Here is an 18,603-nt window from a genome sequence, read left to right on the forward strand (position 1 = left end):
TTGAAGCCCAAAGTTAGGGGAAGGAACGGCCAAATTGTGGGGTCCCCCAAAATTGGGCGGAAGAACTCTTTAAAATTAGGGGGGAACCCAAAAAAGGAGGGTGGGGGACTCTACAATTGGGGGGGACCCCCAAAATTGGTCGGGTCCCCCCAAATTAGGGGAGGAACCCCCAAAATTGGGTGGGTGAACCCCCAAATTGGGGGGAAGAAGACTTAAATGGAAGTGTGAAATTCCAGAATTGAATGTGGACCCCCCCCCAGACCTGGGGAGGAATCCCCAAACTTAGGGGGGACCCCCAAAATTGGGGTTAAAGCCCCAGATCCCGGGGAGCTAAGCCCCAAATTAAGGGAAGGAACCTCAAACATGTGGTGAGAACCCCAACATTGGGGGAAAGAACCTTAATATTAGGGTGGCAGGCCAAGAAAGGATGGTGGGGGCCTCCAAAATTGTGGGGGGCTTGGAATTGGGGGGAATCCCCAAAATGGAGGGGGAACCCCAAAAGTGGGGGGGGGGGGCGAAGCACCAAATTAGGGGAAGGAACCCCAAAATTGCGGGGAAGAACTCTGAAATGGAGAGCTGAAAACCCGAAATTGAGGGGAAACCCCCCAAAACGGCGGGAAAACCCTCCATAAACACGAAACCGGTAATGTAACAGAGCAAAAAATGGCGTCCTACGGCAAGGTGCGAGGCTCAATTTTCTGGGGAGTGCTGGGAAATGTAGTTCTTGGCCACCGGGTTTCTGGGAGTCCATATTGTTTTCCCAGAGCATGCCGGGAGATGTAGTTCTCGGACACTGGCCTTCCGGGAGGCCATGTTGGTTTCCCATCTTTGCTAGACTCCGGGTGCTCTGGCTTCACAGAGAAACCCCCAAACTGAAAAATGTACCTGCTAATATATTGGGCTCTAAATGTAGCCCTGGGTTAATTGAATAACAATCCCTGGGTAAGATTGAAGTGCAGGAGGGGTTGGCTACGGTTTTAAGAGCCGGTTTGCAGAAAAGGGATTTCCCGTTAAGAAATGGCATATACTGATTGTTCTCTTCCTTGCTCTGCCAAGACCTGAAGCACATCTTGGAAGCCAGGCAGAATCCGTGGAGCCAATGGAGTTCTCAAGCTCGACTTCAGCTTCTTCCCAGCTAGAAGAAGCAAGGACACGCCGGCTGAGTTCCACAGGCAACGCGCCCGTATCTGTAGACGAGGATTTAGAGATGCTACTTTGGGAACTCTCAGACGGCATACTGGAAGCCGAGCTCGACTTGGACCCAGGGAAGGATGAGGATGACCTCCTCCTTGAGCTTTCCAAGATGATTGATGATTGAACTGCATAGTCCTATGGTATATTAAAAAAAAAAAAAAAAAAAGAAAAAAAAGAAAACAACTCTTCTTCTTGTTGGATACCCCGAGGTGATCCTTTTTCTAACTGAGGCTTTGCAATGAGACTTAAAGCACAGTTGGATCTGGTAGAAATTGGCAGGATCTGCACTCAGTTGTCCTAAGTTTTCCTGCTGGTCAGAGTTAAGGTCTTGTGCATGGTTCCGTAACTATAGGTGGCTACCTTTGATATCAAGAGGACAAAGCACTTGTTTCTTTTGGCACAGAAAGATGTCCATCGGCACGCTGTGGTGGCTGTGAATTGACGTAGTGATGGAGCGATGCTCTGAAGGCTTAAACGGAAAGCTTCTTCCTTCCGCCCCCCTTGGCACAGCTCGATGTTGGGCACGTTGTGAAGCCTGGGTGTTCTGATTTCTCGGACAGTTGATACCCAAATCCCGGAGTTACTATGTCAACTCTTGACTTTTATTTGTGTATGCCATTGTTTTGACTGTAATCTTTTCAGATGATGAAGCTGTAGGGGCGGGAGGGAGCAAAATAATTATTCTAGCGTTGTGGACCAAACATGCTGCCAGGAGTGGTGGTGGTGGGGTCAGCCCACCCGGCCTTACTTTCAATTATCAGGGATGATAAAATGGTGTGAAAAGCAGCAGCTCTGCGATACGGCTACGCTACCCCCACTCCCTTCTCTTGTGCTGTACCAAAGTTCCCCCAAGCTTTGGTTGGTGCTTTTTGTTGGTGACAGTAGGACTCCAGGGCGAGTAGTCGGGACTCTCCTGCAGTAACTGGGTCAATTAAGGGTTGGTTTAAGTGCCTCCTGGTTTTTAAAATTGCTCCCCTGAGCTGCTGGCTCTGCTGCCTGCTACAGCAAATGTTCGGGTGCCATCAGCGTCGCACTTGGGCGTGGGCACTGACCCTGCGGAGGAGAGCTGAGACTCGCGTGTATTGTGTACCCTGCCGCCAGTGATCGTTTTCCCCTAGCAGATCTATTTTGAATCATTTCCCTAAATTTTAGAGGAACTTTAGGCTCTTTGTGCTATGATTTGTGAAGCTGTAGGGGCCCTCAGGCATTTGCTGCTGGCAGAGGAAAACCGCTTGTCGAATTTGTTGTAAATACTTTCTGTTTGGACAACAACGCCTGTGTGTGTGTGTGTGTGTGTGTGTGTGTGTGCACGCGTGCGTGCTTTGACGACCCCCTGCGACGCCCCAGCTCCGCGAGGGAAGCTTTGAAGCGGCTCTGGGAAAACCTCTGCGGAAGAAACCGCTGCTAGTGACTTGCGGAAAAGGGACTCCACAATCAGTGAGATTGTAAAGTAGGTATGTTTATTCAGCGCTGGGCAGCACGGGAGGTCGTGGGCATGAAGATTGATGACTCTTCCTCGTCACCGCTAGTTGACCTCTTGTCTTTGCACAGACTCAGTTGCTCCTTGGCTCTTGTCCATCTGCAGGACCAGTTTCTCCCAGTTTCTTAAGACAGGCTCACTCTCTTATTAGGAGACTGACCTTGGTAAGGGGCCCAAGGCTTCTTGCTTTAGTTAATTGGCACAATGCACCATAGTTAGCAAAGACACTAAGTAGCATCCTAGTTTAACGCTGTCAGCGCTCTATCTCTACTTGATAAGATTCTCCTAACTCCCTCTCTCACTGGAGCCCACGCAGCCCTCCGTCCTGCCGAAGGACTTCACAGGGACTTCTGCCGGCTCCGGGTGCCCGCACACAGACAGAAATGGCTTTGAGAGAAAACAATCAGGAGGAGGAGAGCTCAGAGACTGCGGCCGGCTTCGGCCACCTTCCCCTCGCTTTCCCTCTCCGTGTTCAAACCGAGCACTGTTCTGCCGTCAACCTTCGCTGCCTCTGCCCGCGGCGCCGGGCTTTCGCGGGTGCCATTGCTCCTCTACATATTTTATCCTTCCTTTTGTAAGGAATGGTCCAGCAATTCGTGTCACTAAGGGATTTGAAGGGTTACCATCGAGGCCCGGGTCTAGGTGATAAGAGAACAAAGGGGTTTTTAGGGAAAAGTGCTGACTACTGCAGGGGATGTTGCTAGAGTTTCTGAAATCCGGCGCAGAGGCTCCCAAACGAGGAGGAAGGGGGAGCTGAAGGACAACTGAAGGACAAAAGCCTGAGAGGAAGACAACCAGCATTCAGCCCGAGCAAGCCCCGAGAGACCACCAGAGACTGGTACGCAGGCGCCCCTGGGAGGGGTTTCGGATTCCGGAAACCAATTCTAATAACCCTGCCTCTTCTCGAAGTAGTAATGAATATGTATTAGCCTGGGAGCATCAAAACCAGCCGCCTTACGTAACAGGCGTGCGTCCTGGGGGAGCAGAGACTCCCGGCGCACCCAGCGCTGCTTGCTTGCCTCTATTCGTTTAATAAATTGTAAACTTTGATTGTAATCCTATTTGGATTTATAACAGCCATTTATAACACTTTTTATATTTGTATTTTATTTAAGGCTGTCTTGCCCCCCTCCCCCCCCAGCCTCGCTGCTCGCCAATAAAGCTGGCGCAGGGGCTAAGGGATTTGAAGGGCCTGCTTGTACACCTAAGGGATTTGAGGGCCTGCTTGTACACCTTTGGGGACTGCCTCTTTTGAGGGGGGGGGGGGGGGGGTGTTAGGAGCTGCTTGTATACTTTTTTAGGCATTCCTCTGAGAGGGGGTTGGGAGCTTCGTGTATACTGGGGGGGGAGGGCCTCCCTCGAGGTGGAAGCGGGGGGGGTTGGAGCGTTTCTACACTGTAGGGGCCTGCCTGTACACTTTTGGGGCCTGCCTTGGAGGGGTTGGGAACTGCTTGTACACCTTTGGGGCCTGCGTCTGCGCGGGGCGGGGGGGGTTAGGGGGTTGGAGCTGGTTTTAACCTTTCGGGCTTGCATCTGGAGGGGGTTGGGGCCTGCCTTTGGGGGGGTGGTTGTGAGCTGCTTGTATACTGTAGGGGCCTGCTTGTACACCTTTGGGGCCTGCGTCTGGGGGGGGGTGGGAGCTGCTTGTACACTGTTAGGGCCTGCCTTGGGGGAGGGGTTGGGGCATGTGCCTTGGGGGCATGGGGTTGGGAGCTGCTTCTACGCTGTAGGGGTCTGGGTTTTGGGGGGTTGGGGCTGTTTGTACACCTTTGGGGCGTGCCTCTGGGGAGGATGGGGAGTTGCTTGTACACCTTTGGGGCCTGTGTCTGGGGGGGGGTTGGGGCCTGTGCCGGGGGGGTTGGGAGCTGCTTGTACGCTCTAGGGTCCTCTGGCAGGCTTTGGGGCCTCCCTTTGAGGGGGGCAGTTGGGAGCTGGTTGTACACCTTTGGGGCCTGAGTCTGGGGTGTGGGGGCTGGGGCTGAGGCCTGGGGCCTGGGGCATGCATCTGGGTGGTGGTGGGGGGGGGTCCAGTTCATGGGGGGGGGTGGGTTGGGAGCTGCTTGTGGACAGTTGGGGTCTGCATCCGGGTGTGGCTGGGGCCTGCTTGTAGACTTCTGCAGCCTGTGTCTGGTGTTTGGGGGCTTTTCTGTAGTGTTTGGGGATTGCATTTTGGCTTTGGGATGTGTCTAGAGCTTCTGGGGCCTAGCTGTAGTGCTTGGGGCCTGCGTCTGGGGCTTTTCTGTAGCATTTTGGTAGCGTGTTTGTGATTTGGGGTCTGTATCCAGGGTTTTGCCTTTTTTGTAGTTTTCAGCTTTGTGTCTGTTTCTTTGTTGGTTGCCTGGGGTTTGGGGTTTGGATCATTAGTCAGTGTCATTAGCGTCGGGGGGTTGATATGAAGGGTTAGGGTTGTGGTTAGAGTTGTTAGGGTTAAAGAGAATAAGGATTTTAGGGTAAGGGGATCAAGGTTGTGGGAATAAAAATGTTTTTGCACAGAGTTACATCGTTTAGAGGGAAGGAGGGTGGTATTGATATATGCTTGCAGTGATAAGAAAGCTTAACAGACAACCTTGTAAAATGCAGACAACCAGAATCCTTAGAGCAATTGGGTGGAAATCACGGTGTAAGAAACATTACCACCTCAAAGAGGAAAACAGTCAAGAAAAAAATAAAATTGACTAGTGACAGGCCAGCAGCTGTGTATTTTCTGTGAAGCACTGGATAGATTGTGAACATGGATTACCCAGTCAATGGGGAAACTGGGGAGGGTCCTGGTCACCGAGAGGAAAAAAAAATTATATAAACTGTGTTATGGAACTAGTAGGTGGCTTGTGGGACGCCTGCCATTGCAATCGTGAATAAAAATGCTACCTCACTGAGATACTTGCCTGAGCCTATGGTATTGGTTACAGAGTGTTTCTAATAAGGTGTTAGGGTTTTAAGGTTTCAGGGCTAAGGCACTAGGGTTGGGTTTCAGGGTTAGGGTTTCCAGGGTTTAGGGTTAGGATTTTAAGGTTGTTAGGGTTGGAGTTATAAGGGTTAGGGTTTGGGGGTTAGTGTGTTAAGGTTTTAAAGTATTTTGTGGTTTTAGTGTTGATAGGGTTTTTAGGGTTAGGGTCTTAGGGTTTTAGTTATGGTCAGGTATTTAGGGTTAGGGTTTTAAGGTCTTATTTTTTTTTTTTTTAAGGTTAGGGTCTCCAGCGTTAGGGCTTTGAGAATCTTTACGTTTTGGGTTAGGGTTTAGAGGGTCTTAATTTTTAGGGTTAGGGCTTTTAGGCGTAGGTCTAGTGTGGTAAATTTTATCGGGTTAGGACTGTAAGGGTTTTTAGGGTTAGGGTTTCTACGGTTTTTTGGGGTAGGGGTTAGGGTTAGATCCGTGGGAGCCGTAGTGTTAGGGGTCAGGGTTCTTAGGGGTAAGGCCCAATATTAGGGTGGAAGGCCAAACTAAGGGGGGAGCCCCCCCCAAAATTGAAGGGTCGAAGCCCCAATTTAGGGGAAGAAACGTCAAAATTGTGGGGTCCCCCAAAATTGGGCGGAAGAGCTCTTAATATTGGGGGAAACCCAAAAAAGGAGGGTGGGGGACTCTAAAATTGGTTGTGTCCCCCCCAAAATTGGTTGTGTCCCCCCCAATTAGGGGAGGAACCCCCAAAATTGGGTGGGCGAACCCCCATATTGGGGGGGCAGAACACTTAAATGGAAGTGTGAAATTCCAGAATTGAATGTGGACCCCCCAGAACAGTCTTCAGGGGTTTAGTGTGGTAAATTTTATCGGGTTAGGGCTGTAAGGGTTTTTAGGGTTAGGGTTTCTAGGGTTTGTTGGGGTAGGGGTTAGGGTTAGATCTGTGGTTGCCATAGCGTTAGGGGTCAAGGTTCTTAGGGGTTAGGCCTAATATTAGGGCGGAAGGCCAAAATAAGAGGGTGGGAGCCCCCCCCAAAATTGAAGGGTTGAAGCCCCAAGTTAGGGGAAGGAACGTCAAAATTGTGGGGTCCCCCAAAATTGGGCAGAAGAACTTTTAATATTAGGGGGGAACCCAAAAAAGGAGGGTGGGGGACTCTAAAATCGGTTGTCCCCCCCCCAAATTAGGGGAGGAACCCCCAAAATTGGGTGGGCGAACCCCCAAATTGGGGGGAAGAAGACTTAAATGGAAGTGTGAAATTCCAGAATTGGATGTGGACCCCCCAGAACAGTCTTCAGGGGTTTAGTGTGGTAAATTTTATCGGGCTAGGGCTGTAAGGGTTTTTAGGGTTAGGGTTTCTAGGGTTTGTTGGGGTAGGGGTTAGGGTTAGATCCGTGGTTGCCATAGGGTTAGGGGTCAAGGTTCTTAGGGGTTAGGCCTAATATTAGGGCGGAAGGCCAAAATAAGAGGGGAGGAGCCCACCCAAAATTGAAGGGTTGAAGCCCAAAGTTAGGGGAAGGAACGTCAAAATTGTGGGGTCCCCCAAAATTGAGCGGAAGAGCTCTTAATATTGGGGGAAACCCAAAAAAGGAGGGTGGGGGACTCTAAAATTGGTTGTGTCCCCCCCAAAATTGGTTGTGTCCCCCCCAAAATTGGTTGTGTCCCCCCCAATTAGGGGAGGAACCCCCAAAATTGGGTGGGCGAACCCCCATATTGGGGGGGAAGAACACTTAAATGGAAGTGTGAAATTCCAGAATTGAATGTGGACCCCCCAGAACAGTCTTCAGGGGTTTAGTGTGGTAAATTTTATCGGGTTAGGGCTGCAAGGGTTTTTAGGGTTAGGGTTTCTAGGGTTTGTTGGGGTAGGGGTTAGGGTTAGATCCGTGGTTGCCATAGGCTTAGGGGTCAAGGTTCTTAGGGGTTAGGCCTAATATTAGGGCGGAAGGCCAAAATAAGAGGGGGGGAGCCCCCCCCAAAATCGAAGGGTTGAAGCCCAAAGTTAGGGGAAGGAACGGCCAAATTGTGGGGTCCCCCAAAATTGGGCGGAAGAACTCTTTAATATTAGGGGGGAACCCAAAAAAGGAGGGTGGGGGACTCTACAATTGGGGGGGACCCCCAAAATTGGTCGGGTCCCCCCAAATTAGGGGAGGAACCCCCAAAATTGGGTGGGTGAACCCCCAAATTGGGGGGAAGAAGACTTAAATGGAAGTGTGAAATTCCAGAATTGAATGTGGACCCCCCCCAGACCTGGGGAGGAATCCCCAAACTTGGGGGGGACCCCCAAAATTGGGGTTAAAGCCCCAGATCCCGGGGAGCTAAGCCCCAAATTAAGGGAAGGAACCTCAAACATGTGGTGAGAACCCCAACATTGGGGGAAAGAACCTTAATATTAGGGTGGCAGGCCAAGAAAGGATGGTGGGGGCCTCCAAAATTGTGGGGGGCTTGGAATTGGGGGGAATCCCCAAAATGGAGGGGGAACCCCAAAAGTGGGGGGGGGGGCGAAGCACCAAATTAGGGGAAGGAACCCCAAAATTGCGGGGAAGAACTCTGAAATGGAGAGCTGAAAACCCGAAATTGAGGGGAAACCCCCCAAAACGGCGGGAAAACCCTCCATAAACACGAAACCGGTAATGTAACAGAGCAAAAAATGGCGTCCTACGGCAAGGTGCGAGGCTCAATTTTCTGGGGAGTGCTGGGAAATGTAGTTCTTGGCCACCGGGTTTCCGGGAGTCCATATTGTTTTCCCAGAGCATGCCGGGAGATGTAGTTCTCGGACACTGGGCTTCCGGGAGGCCATGTTGGTTTCCCATCTTTGCTAGACTCCGGGTGCTCTGGCTTCACAGAGAAACCCCCAAACTGAAAAATGTACCTGCTAATATATTGGGCTCTAAATGTAGCCCTGGGTTAATTGAATAACAATCCCTGGGTAAGATTGAAGTGCAGGAGGGGTTGGCTACGGTTTTAAGAGCCGGTTTGCAGAAAAGGGATTTCCCGTTAAGAAATGGCATATACTGATTGTTCTCTTCCTTGCTCTGCCAAGACCTGAAGCACATCTTGGAAGCCAGGCAGAATCCGTGGAGCCAATGGAGTTCTCAAGCTCGACTTCAGCTTCTTCCCAGCTAGAAGAAGCAAGGACACGCCGGCTGAGTTCCACAGGCAACGCGCCCGTATCTGTAGACGAGGATTTAGAGATGCTACTTTGGGAACTCTCAGACGGCATACTGGAAGCCGAGCTCGACTTGGACCCAGGGAAGGATGAGGATGACCTCCTCCTTGAGCTTTCCAAGATGATTGATGATTGAACTGCATAGTCCTATGGTATATTAAAAAAAAAAAAAAAAAAGAAAAAAAAGAAAACAACTCTTCTTCTTGTTGGATACCCCGAGGTGATCCTTTTTCTAACTGAGGCTTTGCAATGAGACTTAAAGCACAGTTGGAACTGGTAGAAATTGGCAGGATCTGCACTCAGTTGTCCTAAGTTTTCCTGCTGGTCAGAGTTAAGGTCTTGTGCATGGTTCCGTAACTATAGGTGGCTACCTTTGATATCAAGAGGACAAAGCACTTGTTTCTTTTGGCACAGAAAGATGTCCATCGGCACGCTGTGGTGGCTGTGAATTGACGTAGTGATGGAGCGATGCTCTGAAGGCTTAAACGGAAAGCTTCTTCCTTCCGCCCCCCTTGGCACAGCTCGATGTTGGGCACATTGTGAAGCCTGGGTGTTCTGATTTCTCGGACAGTTGATACCCAAATCCCGGAGTTACTATGTCAACTCTTGACTTTTATTTGTGTATGCCATTGTTTTGACTGTAATCTTTTCAGATGATGAAGCTGTAGGGGCGGGAGGGAGCAAAATAATTATTCTAGCGTTGTGGACCAAACATGCTGCCAGGAGTGGTGGTGGTGGGGTCAGCCCACCCGGCCTTACTTTCAATTATCAGGGATGATAAAATGGTGTGAAAAGCAGCAGCTCTGCGATACGGCTACGCTACCCCCACTCCCTTCTCTTGTGCTGTACCAAAGTTCCCCCAAGCTTTGGTTGGTGCTTTTTGTTGGTGACAGTAGGACTCCAGGGCGAGTAGTCGGGACTCTCCTGCAGTAACTGGGTCAATTAAGGGTTGGTTTAAGTGCCTCCTGGTTTTTAAAATTGCTCCCCTGAGCTGCTGGCTCTGCTGCCTGCTACAGCAAATGTTCGGGTGCCATCAGCGTCGCACTTGGGCGTGGGCACTGACCCTGCGGAGGAGAGCTGAGACTCGCGTGTATTGTGTACCCTGCCGCCAGTGATCGTTTTCCCCTAGCAGATCTATTTTGAATCATTTCCCTAAATTTTAGAGGAACTTTAGGCTCTTTGTGCTATGATTTGTGAAGCTGTAGGGGCCCTCAGGCATTTGCTGCTGGCAGAGGAAAACCGCTTGTCGAATTTGTTGTAAATACTTTCTGTTTGGACAACAACGCCTGTGTGTGTGTGTGTGTGTGTGTGTGTGCACGCGTGCGTGCTTTGACGACCCCCTGCGACGCCCCAGCTCCGCGAGGGAAGCTTTGAAGCGGCTCTGGGAAAACCTCTGCGGAAGAAACCGCTGCTAGTGACTTGCGGAAAAGGGACTCCACAATCAGTGAGATTGTAAAGTAGGTATGTTTATTCAGCGCTGGGCAGCACGGGAGGTCGTGGGCATGAAGATTGATGACTCTTCCTCGTCACCGCTAGTTGACCTCTTGTCTTTGCACAGACTCAGTTGCTCCTTGGCTCTTGTCCATCTGCAGGACCAGTTTCTCCCAGTTTCTTAAGACAGGCTCACTCTCTTATTAGGAGACTGACCTTGGTAAGGGGCCCAAGGCTTCTTGCTTTAGTTAATTGGCACAATGCACCATAGTTAGCAAAGACACTAAGTAGCATCCTAGTTTAACGCTGTCAGCGCTCTATCTCTACTTGATAAGATTCTCCTAACTCCCTCTCTCACTGGAGCCCACGCAGCCCTCCGTCCTGCCGAAGGACTTCACGGGGACTTCTGCCGGCTCCGGGTGCCCGCACACAGACAGAAATGGCTTTGAGAGAAAACAATCAGGAGGAGGAGAGCTCAGAGACTGCGGCCAGCTTCGGCCACCTTCCCCTCGCTTTCCCTCTCCGTGTTCAAACCGAGCACTGTTCTGCCGTCAACCTTCGCTGCCTCTGCCCGCGGCGCCGGGCTTTCGCGGGTGCCATTGCTCCTCTACATATTTTATCCTTCCTTTTGTAAGGAATGGTCCAGCAATTCGTGTCACTAAGGGATTTGAAGGGTTACCATCGAGGCCCGGGTCTAGGTGATAAGAGAACAAAGGGGTTTTTAGGGAAAAGTGCTGACTACTGCAGGGGATGTTGCTAGAGTTTCTGAAATCCGGCGCAGAGGCTCCCAAACGAGGAGGAAGGGGGAGCTGAAGGACAATTGAAGGACAAAAGCCTGAGAGGAAGACAACCAGCATTCAGCCCGAGCAAGCCCCGAGAGACCACCAGAGACTGGTACGCAGGCGCCCCTGGGAGGGGTTTCGGATTCCGGAAACCAATTCTAATAACCCTGCCTCTTCTCGAAGTAGTAATGAATATGTATTAGCCTGGGAGCATCAAAACCAGCCGCCTTACGTAACAGGCGTGCGTCCTGGGGGAGCAGAGACTCCCGGCGCACCCAGCGCTGCTTGCTTGCCTCTATTCGTTTAATAAATTGTAAACTTTGATTGTAATCCTATTTGGATTTATAACAGCCATTTATAACACTTTTTATATTTGTATTTTATTTAAGGCTGTCTTGCCCCCCTCCCCCCCCAGCCTCGCTGCTCGCCAATAAAGCTGGCGCAGGGGCTAAGGGATTTGAAGGGCCTGCTTGTACACCTAAGGGATTTGAGGGCCTGCTTGTACACCTTTGGGGACTGCCTCTTTTGGGGGGGGGGGGGGGTGTTAGGAGCTGCTTGTATACTTTTTTAGGCATTCCTCTGAGAGGGGGTTGGGAGCTTCGTGTATACTGGGGGGGGAGGGCCTCCCTCGAGGTGGAAGCGGGGGGGGTTGGAGCATTTCTACACTGTAGGGGCCTGCCTGTACACTTTTGGGGCCTGCCTTGGAGGGGTTGGGAACTGCTTGTACACCTTTGGGGCCTGCGTCTGCGCGGGGCGGGGGGGGTTAGGGGGTTGGAGCTGGTTTTAACCTTTCGGGCTTGCATCTGGAGGGGGTTGGGGCCTGCCTTTGGGGGGGTGGTTGTGAGCTGCTTGTATACTGTAGGGGCCTGCTTGTACACCTTTGGGGCCTGCGTCTGGGGGGGGGTGGGAGCTGCTTGTACACTGTTAGGGCCTGCCTTGGGGGAGGGGTTGGGGCATGTGCCTTGGGGGCATGGGGTTGGGAGCTGCTTCTACGCTCTAGGGGTCTGGGTTTTGGGGGGTTGGGGCTGTTTGTACACCTTTGGGGCGTGCCTCTGGGGAGGATGGGGAGTTGCTTGTACACCTTTGGGGCCTGTGTCTGGGGGGGGGTTGGGGCCTGTGCCGGGGGGGTTGGGAGCTGCTTGTACGCTCTAGGGTCCTCTGGCAGGCTTTGGGGCCTCCCTTTGAGGGGGGCAGTTGGGAGCTGGTTGTACACCTTTGGGGCCTGAGTCTGGGGTGTGGGGGCTGGGGCTGAGGCCTGGGGCCTGGGGCATGCATCTGGGTGGTGGTGGTGGGGGGTCCAGTTCATGGGGGGGGGTGGGTTGGGAGCTGCTTGTGGACAGTTGGGGTCTGCATCCGGGTGTGGCTGGGGCCTGCTTGTAGACTTCTGCAGCCTGTGTCTGGTGTTTGGGGGCTTTTCTGTAGTGTTTGGGGATTGCATTTTGGCTTTGGGATGTGTCTAGAGCTTCTGGGGCCTAGCTGTAGTGCTTGGGGCCTGCGTCTGGGGCTTTTCTGTAGCATTTTGGTAGCGTGTTTGTGATTTGGGGTCTGTATCCAGGGTTTTGCCTTTTTTGTAGTTTTCAGCTTTGTGTCTGTTTCTTTGTTGGTTGCCTGGGGTTTGGGGTTTGGATCATTAGTCAGTGTCATTAGCGTCGGGGGGTTGATATGAAGGGTTAGGGTTGTGGTTAGAGTTGTTACGGTTAAAGAGAATAAGGATTTTAGGGTAAGGGGATCAAGGTTGTGGGAATAAAAATGTTTTTGCACAGAGTTACATCGTTTAGAGGGAAGGAGGGTGGTATTGATATATGCTTGCAGTGATAAGAAAGCTTAACAGACAACCTTGTAAAATGCAGACAACCAGAATCCTTAGAGCAATTGGGTGGAAATCACGGTGTAAGAAACATTACCACCTCAAAGAGGAAAACAGTCAAGAAAAAAATAAAATTGACTAGTGACAGGCCAGCAGCTGTGTATTTTCTGTGAAGCACTGGATAGATTGTGAACATGGATTACCCAGTCAATGGGGAAACTGGGGATGGTCCTGGTCACCGAGAGGAAAAAAAAATTATATAAACTGTGTTATGGAACTAGTAGGTGGCTTGTGGGACGCCTGCCATTGCAATCGTGAATAAAAATGCTACCTCACTGAGATACTTGCCTGAGCCTATGGTATTGGTTACAGAGTGTTTCTAATAAGGTGTTAGGGTTTTAAGGTTTCAGGGCTAAGGCACTAGGGTTGGGTTTCAGGGTTAGGGTTTCCAGGGTTTAGGGTTAGGATTTTAAGGTTGTTAGGGTTGGAGTTATAAGGGTTAGGGTTTGGGGGTTAGTGTGTTAAGGTTTTAAAGTATTTTGTGGTTTTAGTGTTGATAGGGTTTTTAGGGTTAGGGTCTTAGGGTTTTAGTTATGGTCAGGTATTTAGGGTTAGGGTTTTAAGGTCTTATTTTTTTTTTTTTAAGGTTAGGGTCTCCAGCGTTAGGGCTTTGAGAATCTTTACGTTTTGGGTTAGGGTTTAGAGGGTCTTAATTTTTAGGGTTAGGGCTTTTAGGCGTAGGTCTAGTGTGGTAAATTTTATCGGGTTAGGACTGTAAGGGTTTTTAGGGTTAGGGTTTCTACGGTTTTTTGGGGTAGGGGTTAGGGTTAGATCCGTGGGAGCCGTAGTGTTAGGGGTCAGGGTTCTTAGGGGTAAGGCCCAATATTAGGGTGGAAGGCCAAACTAAGGGGGGAGCCCCCCCCAAAATTGAAGGGTCGAAGCCCCAATTTAGGGGAAGAAACGTCAAAATTGTGGGGTCCCCCAAAATTGGGCGGAAGAGCTCTTAATATTGGGGGAAACCCAAAAAAGGAGGGTGGGGGACTCTAAAATTGGTTGTGTCCCCCCCAAAATTGGTTGTGTCCCCCCCAAAATTGGTTGTGTCCCCCCCAATTAGGGGAGGAACCCCCAAAATTGGGTGGGCGAACCCCCATATTGGGGGGGCAGAACACTTAAATGGAAGTGTGAAATTCCAGAATTGAATGTGGACCCCCCAGAACAGTCTTCAGGGGTTTAGTGTGGTAAATTTTATCGGGTTAGGGCTGTAAGGGTTTTTAGGGTTAGGGTTTCTAGGGTTTGTTGGGGTAGGGGTTAGGGTTAGATCTGTGGTTGCCATAGCGTTAGGGGTCAAGGTTCTTAGGGGTTAGGCCTAATATTAGGGCGGAAGGCCAAAATAAGAGGGTGGGAGCCCCCCCCAAAATTGAAGGGTTGAAGCCCCAAGTTAGGGGAAGGAACGTCAAAATTGTGGGGTCCCCCAAAATTGGGCAGAAGAACTTTTAATATTAGGGGGGAACCCAAAAAAGGAGGGTGGGGGACTCTAAAATCGGTTGTGTCCCCCCCAAATTAGGGGAGGAACCCCCAAAATTGGGTGGGCGAACCCCCAAATTGGGGGGAAGAAGACTTAAATGGAAGTGTGAAATTCCAGAATTGGATGTGGACCCCCCCAGAACAGTCTTCAGGGGTTTAGTGTGGTAAATTTTATCGGGTTAGGGCTGTAAGGGTTTTTAGGGTTAGGGTTTCTAGGGTTTGTTGGGGTAGGGGTTAGGGTTAGATCCGTGGTTGCCATAGGGTTAGGGGTCAAGGTTCTTAGGGGTTAGGCCTAATATTAGGGCGGAAGGCCAAAATAAGAGGGGAGGAGCCCACCCAAAATTGAAGGGTTGAAGCCCCAAGTTAGGGGAAGGAACGTCAAAATTGTGGGGTCCCCCAAAATTGAGCGGAAGAGCTCTTAATATTGGGGGAAACCCAAAAAAGGAGGGTGGGGGACTCTAAAATTGGTTGTGTCCCCCCCAAAATTGGTTGTGTCCCCCCCAAAATTGGTTGTGTCCCCCCCAATTAGGGGAGGAACCCCCAAAATTGGGTGGGCGAACCCCCATATTGGGGGGGCAGAACACTTAAATGGAAGTGTGAAATTCCAGAATTGAATGTGGACCCCCCAGAACAGTCTTCAGGGGTTTAGTGTGGTAAATTTTATCGGGTTAGGGCTGTAAGGGTTTTTAGGGTTAGGGTTTCTAGGGTTTGTTGGGGTAGGGGTTAGGGTTAGATCCGTGGTTGCCATAGGCTTAGGGGTCAAGGTTCTTAGGGGTTAGGCCTAATATTAGGGTGGAAGGCCAAAATAAGAGGGGGGGAGCCCCCCCCAAAATCGAAGGGTTGAAGCCCAAAGTTAGGGGAAGGAACGGCCAAATTGTGGGGTCCCCCAAAATTGGGCGGAAGAACTCTTTAAAATTAGGGGGGAACCCAAAAAAGGAGGGTGGGGGACTCTACAATTGGGGGGGACCCCCAAAATTGGTCGGGTCCCCCCAAATTAGGGGAGGAACCCCCAAAATTGGGTGGGTGAACCCCCAAATTGGGGGGAAGAAGACTTAAATGGAAGTGTGAAATTCCAGAATTGAATGTGGACCCCCCCCAGACCTGGGGAGGAATCCCCAAACTTGGGGGGGACCCCCAAAATTGGGGTTAAAGCCCCAGATCCCGGGGAGCTAAGCCCCAAATTAAGGGAAGGAACCTCAAACATGTGGTGAGAACCCCAACATTGGGGGAAAGAACCTTAATATTAGGGTGGCAGGCCAAGAAAGGATGGTGGGGGCCTCCAAAATTGTGGGGGGCTTGGAATTGGGGGGAATCCCCAAAATGGAGGGGGAACCCCAAAAGTGGGGGGGGGGGCGAAGCACCAAATTAGGGGAAGGAACCCCAAAATTGCGGGGAAGAACTCTGAAATGGAGAGCTGAAAACCCGAAATTGAGGGGAAACCCCCCAAAACGGCGGGAAAACCCTCCATAAACACGAAACCGGTAATGTAACAGAGCAAAAAATGGCGTCCTACGGCAAGGTGCGAGGCTCAATTTTCTGGGGAGTGCTGGGAAATGTAGTTCTTGGCCACCGGGTTTCCGGGAGTCCATATTGTTTTCCCAGAGCATGCCGGGAGATGTAGTTCTCGGACACTGGGCTTCCGGGAGGCCATGTTGGTTTCCCATCTTTGCTAGACTCCGGGTGCTCTGGCTTCACAGAGAAACCCCCAAACTGAAAAATGTACCTGCTAATATATTGGGCTCTAAATGTAGCCCTGGGTTAATTGAATAACAATCCCTGGGTAAGATTGAAGTGCAGGAGGGGTTGGCTACGGTTTTAAGAGCCGGTTTGCAGAAAAGGGATTTCCCGTTAAGAAATGGCATATACTGATTGTTCTCTTCCTTGCTCTGCCAAGACCTGAAGCACATCTTGGAAGCCAGGCAGAATCCGTGGAGCCAATGGAGTTCTCAAGCTCGACTTCAGCTTCTTCCCAGCTAGAAGAAGCAAGGACACGCCGGCTGAGTTCCACAGGCAACGCGCCCGTATCTGTAGACGAGGATTTAGAGATGCTACTTTGGGAACTCTCAGACGGCATACTGGAAGCCGAGCTCGACTTGGACCCAGGGAAGGATGAGGATGACCTCCTCCTTGAGCTTTCCAAGATGATTGATGATTGAACTGCATAGTCCTATGGTATATTAAAAAAAAAAAAAAAAGAAAAGAAAACAACTCTTCTTCTTGTTGGATACCCCGAGGTGATCCTTTTTCTAACTGAGGCTTTGCAATGAGACTTAAAGCACAGTTGGAACTGGTAGAAATTGGCAGGATCTGCACTCAGTTGTCCTAAGTTTTCCTGCTGGTCAGAGTTAAGGTCTTGTGCATAGTTCCGTAACTATAGGTGGCTACCTTTGATATCAAGAGGACAAAACACTTGTTTCTTTTGGCACAGAAAGATGTCCATCGGCACGCTGTGGTGGCTGTGAATTGACGTAGTGATGGAGCGATGCTCTGAAGGCTTAAACGGAAAGCTTCTTCCTTCCGCCCCCCCTTGGCACAGCTCGATGTTGGGCACATTGTGAAGCCTGGGTGTTCTGATTTCTCGGACAGTTGATACCCAAATCCCGGAGTTACTATGTCAACTCTTGACTTTTATTTGTGTATGCCATTGTTTTGACTGTAATCTTTTCAGATGATGAAGCTGTAAGGGCGGGAGGGAGCAAAATAATTATTCTAGCGTTGTGGACCAAACATGCTGCCAGGAGTGGTGGTGGTGGGGTCAGCCCACCCGGCCTTACTTTCAATTATCAGGGATGATAAAATGGTGTGAAAAGCAGCAGCTCTGCGATACGGCTACGCTACCCCCACTCCCTTCTCTTGTGCTGTACCAAAGTTCCCCCAAGCTTTGGTTGGTGCTTTTTGTGGGTGACAGTAGGACTCCAGGGCGAGTAGTCGGGACTCTCCTGCAGTAACTGGGTCAATTAAGGGTTGGTTTAAGTGCCTCCTGGTTTTTAAAATTGCTCCCCTGAGCTGCTGGCTCTGCTGCCTGCTACAGCAAATGTTCGGGTGCCATCAGCGTCGCACTTGGGCGTGGGCACTGACCCTGCGGAGGAGAGCTGAGACTCGCGTGTATTGTGTACCCTGCCGCCAGTGATCGTTTTCCCCTAGCAGATCTATTTTGAATCATTTCCCTAAATTTTAGAGGAACTTTAGGCTCTTTGTGCTATGGTTTGTGAAGCTGTAGGGGCCCTCAGGCATTTGCTGCTGGCAGAGGAAAACCGCTTGTCGAATTTGTTGTAAATACTTTCTGTTTGGACAACAACGCCTGTGTGTGTGTGTGTGTGTGTGTGTGTGTGTGTGTGTGCGTGCGTGCTTTGACGACCCCCTGCGACGCCCCAGCTCCGCGAGGGAAGCTTTGAAGCGGCTCTGGGAAAACCTCTGCGGAAGAAACCGCTGCTAGTGACTTGCGGAAAAGGGACTCCACAATCAGTGAGATTGTAAAGTAGGTATGTTTATTCAGCGCTGGGCAACACGGGAGGTCGTGGGCATGAAGATTGATGACTCTTCCTCGTCACCGCTAGTTGACCTCTTGTCTTTGCACAGACTCAGTTGCTCCTTGGCTCTTGTCCACCTGCAGGACCAGTTTCTTCCAGTTTCTTAAGACAGGCTCACTCTCTTATTAGGAGACTGACCTTGGTAAGGGGCCCAAGGCTTCTTGCTTTAGTTAATTGGCACAATGCACCATAGTTAGCAAAGACACTAAGTAGCATCCTAGTTTAACGCTGTCAGCGCTCTATCTCTACTTGATAAGATTCTCCTAACTCCCTCTCTCACTGGAGCCCACGCAGCCCTCCGTCCTGCCGAAGGACTTCACGGGGACTTCTGCCGGCTCCGGGTGCCCGCACACAGACAGAAATGGCTTTGAGAGAAAACAATCAGGAGGAGGAGAGCTCAGAGACTGCGGCCGGCTTCGGCCACCTTCCCCTCGCTTTCCCTCTCCGTGTTCAAACCGAGCACTGTTCTGCCGTCAACCTTCGCTGCCTCTGCCCGCGGCGCTGGGCTTTCGCGTGTGCCATTGCTCCTCTACATATTTTATCCTTCCTTTTGTAAGGAATGGTCCAGCAATTCGTGTCACTAAGGGATTTGAAGGGTTACCATCGAGGCCCGGGTCTAGGTGATAAGAGAACAAAGGGGTTTTTAGGGAAAAGTGCTGACTACTGCAGGGGATGTTGCTAGAGTTTCTGAAATCCGGCGCAGAGGCTCCCAAACGAGGAGGAAGGGGGAGCTGAAGGACAATTGAAGGACAAAAGCCTGAGAGGAAGACAACCAGCATTCAGCCTGAGCAAGCC

At 50.8% G+C, this 18,603-nt stretch overlaps 1 protein-coding gene across 5 annotated transcripts in view; it reads left to right on the forward strand.

Annotated features, from left to right (window-relative positions):
• Window positions 1-18,603, forward strand: part of LOC310891517 (zinc finger CCCH domain-containing protein 11A-like) — a 107,865-nt gene that overhangs the window by 77,282 nt on the left and 11,980 nt on the right. The window lies entirely within an intron of this gene.

This window comes from Anser anser, assembly GCF_964211835.1.
Source record: "Anser anser genome assembly, contig: HAP1_SCAFFOLD_143, whole genome shotgun sequence".
Lineage (NCBI taxonomy): Eukaryota > Metazoa > Chordata > Aves > Anseriformes > Anatidae > Anser > Anser anser.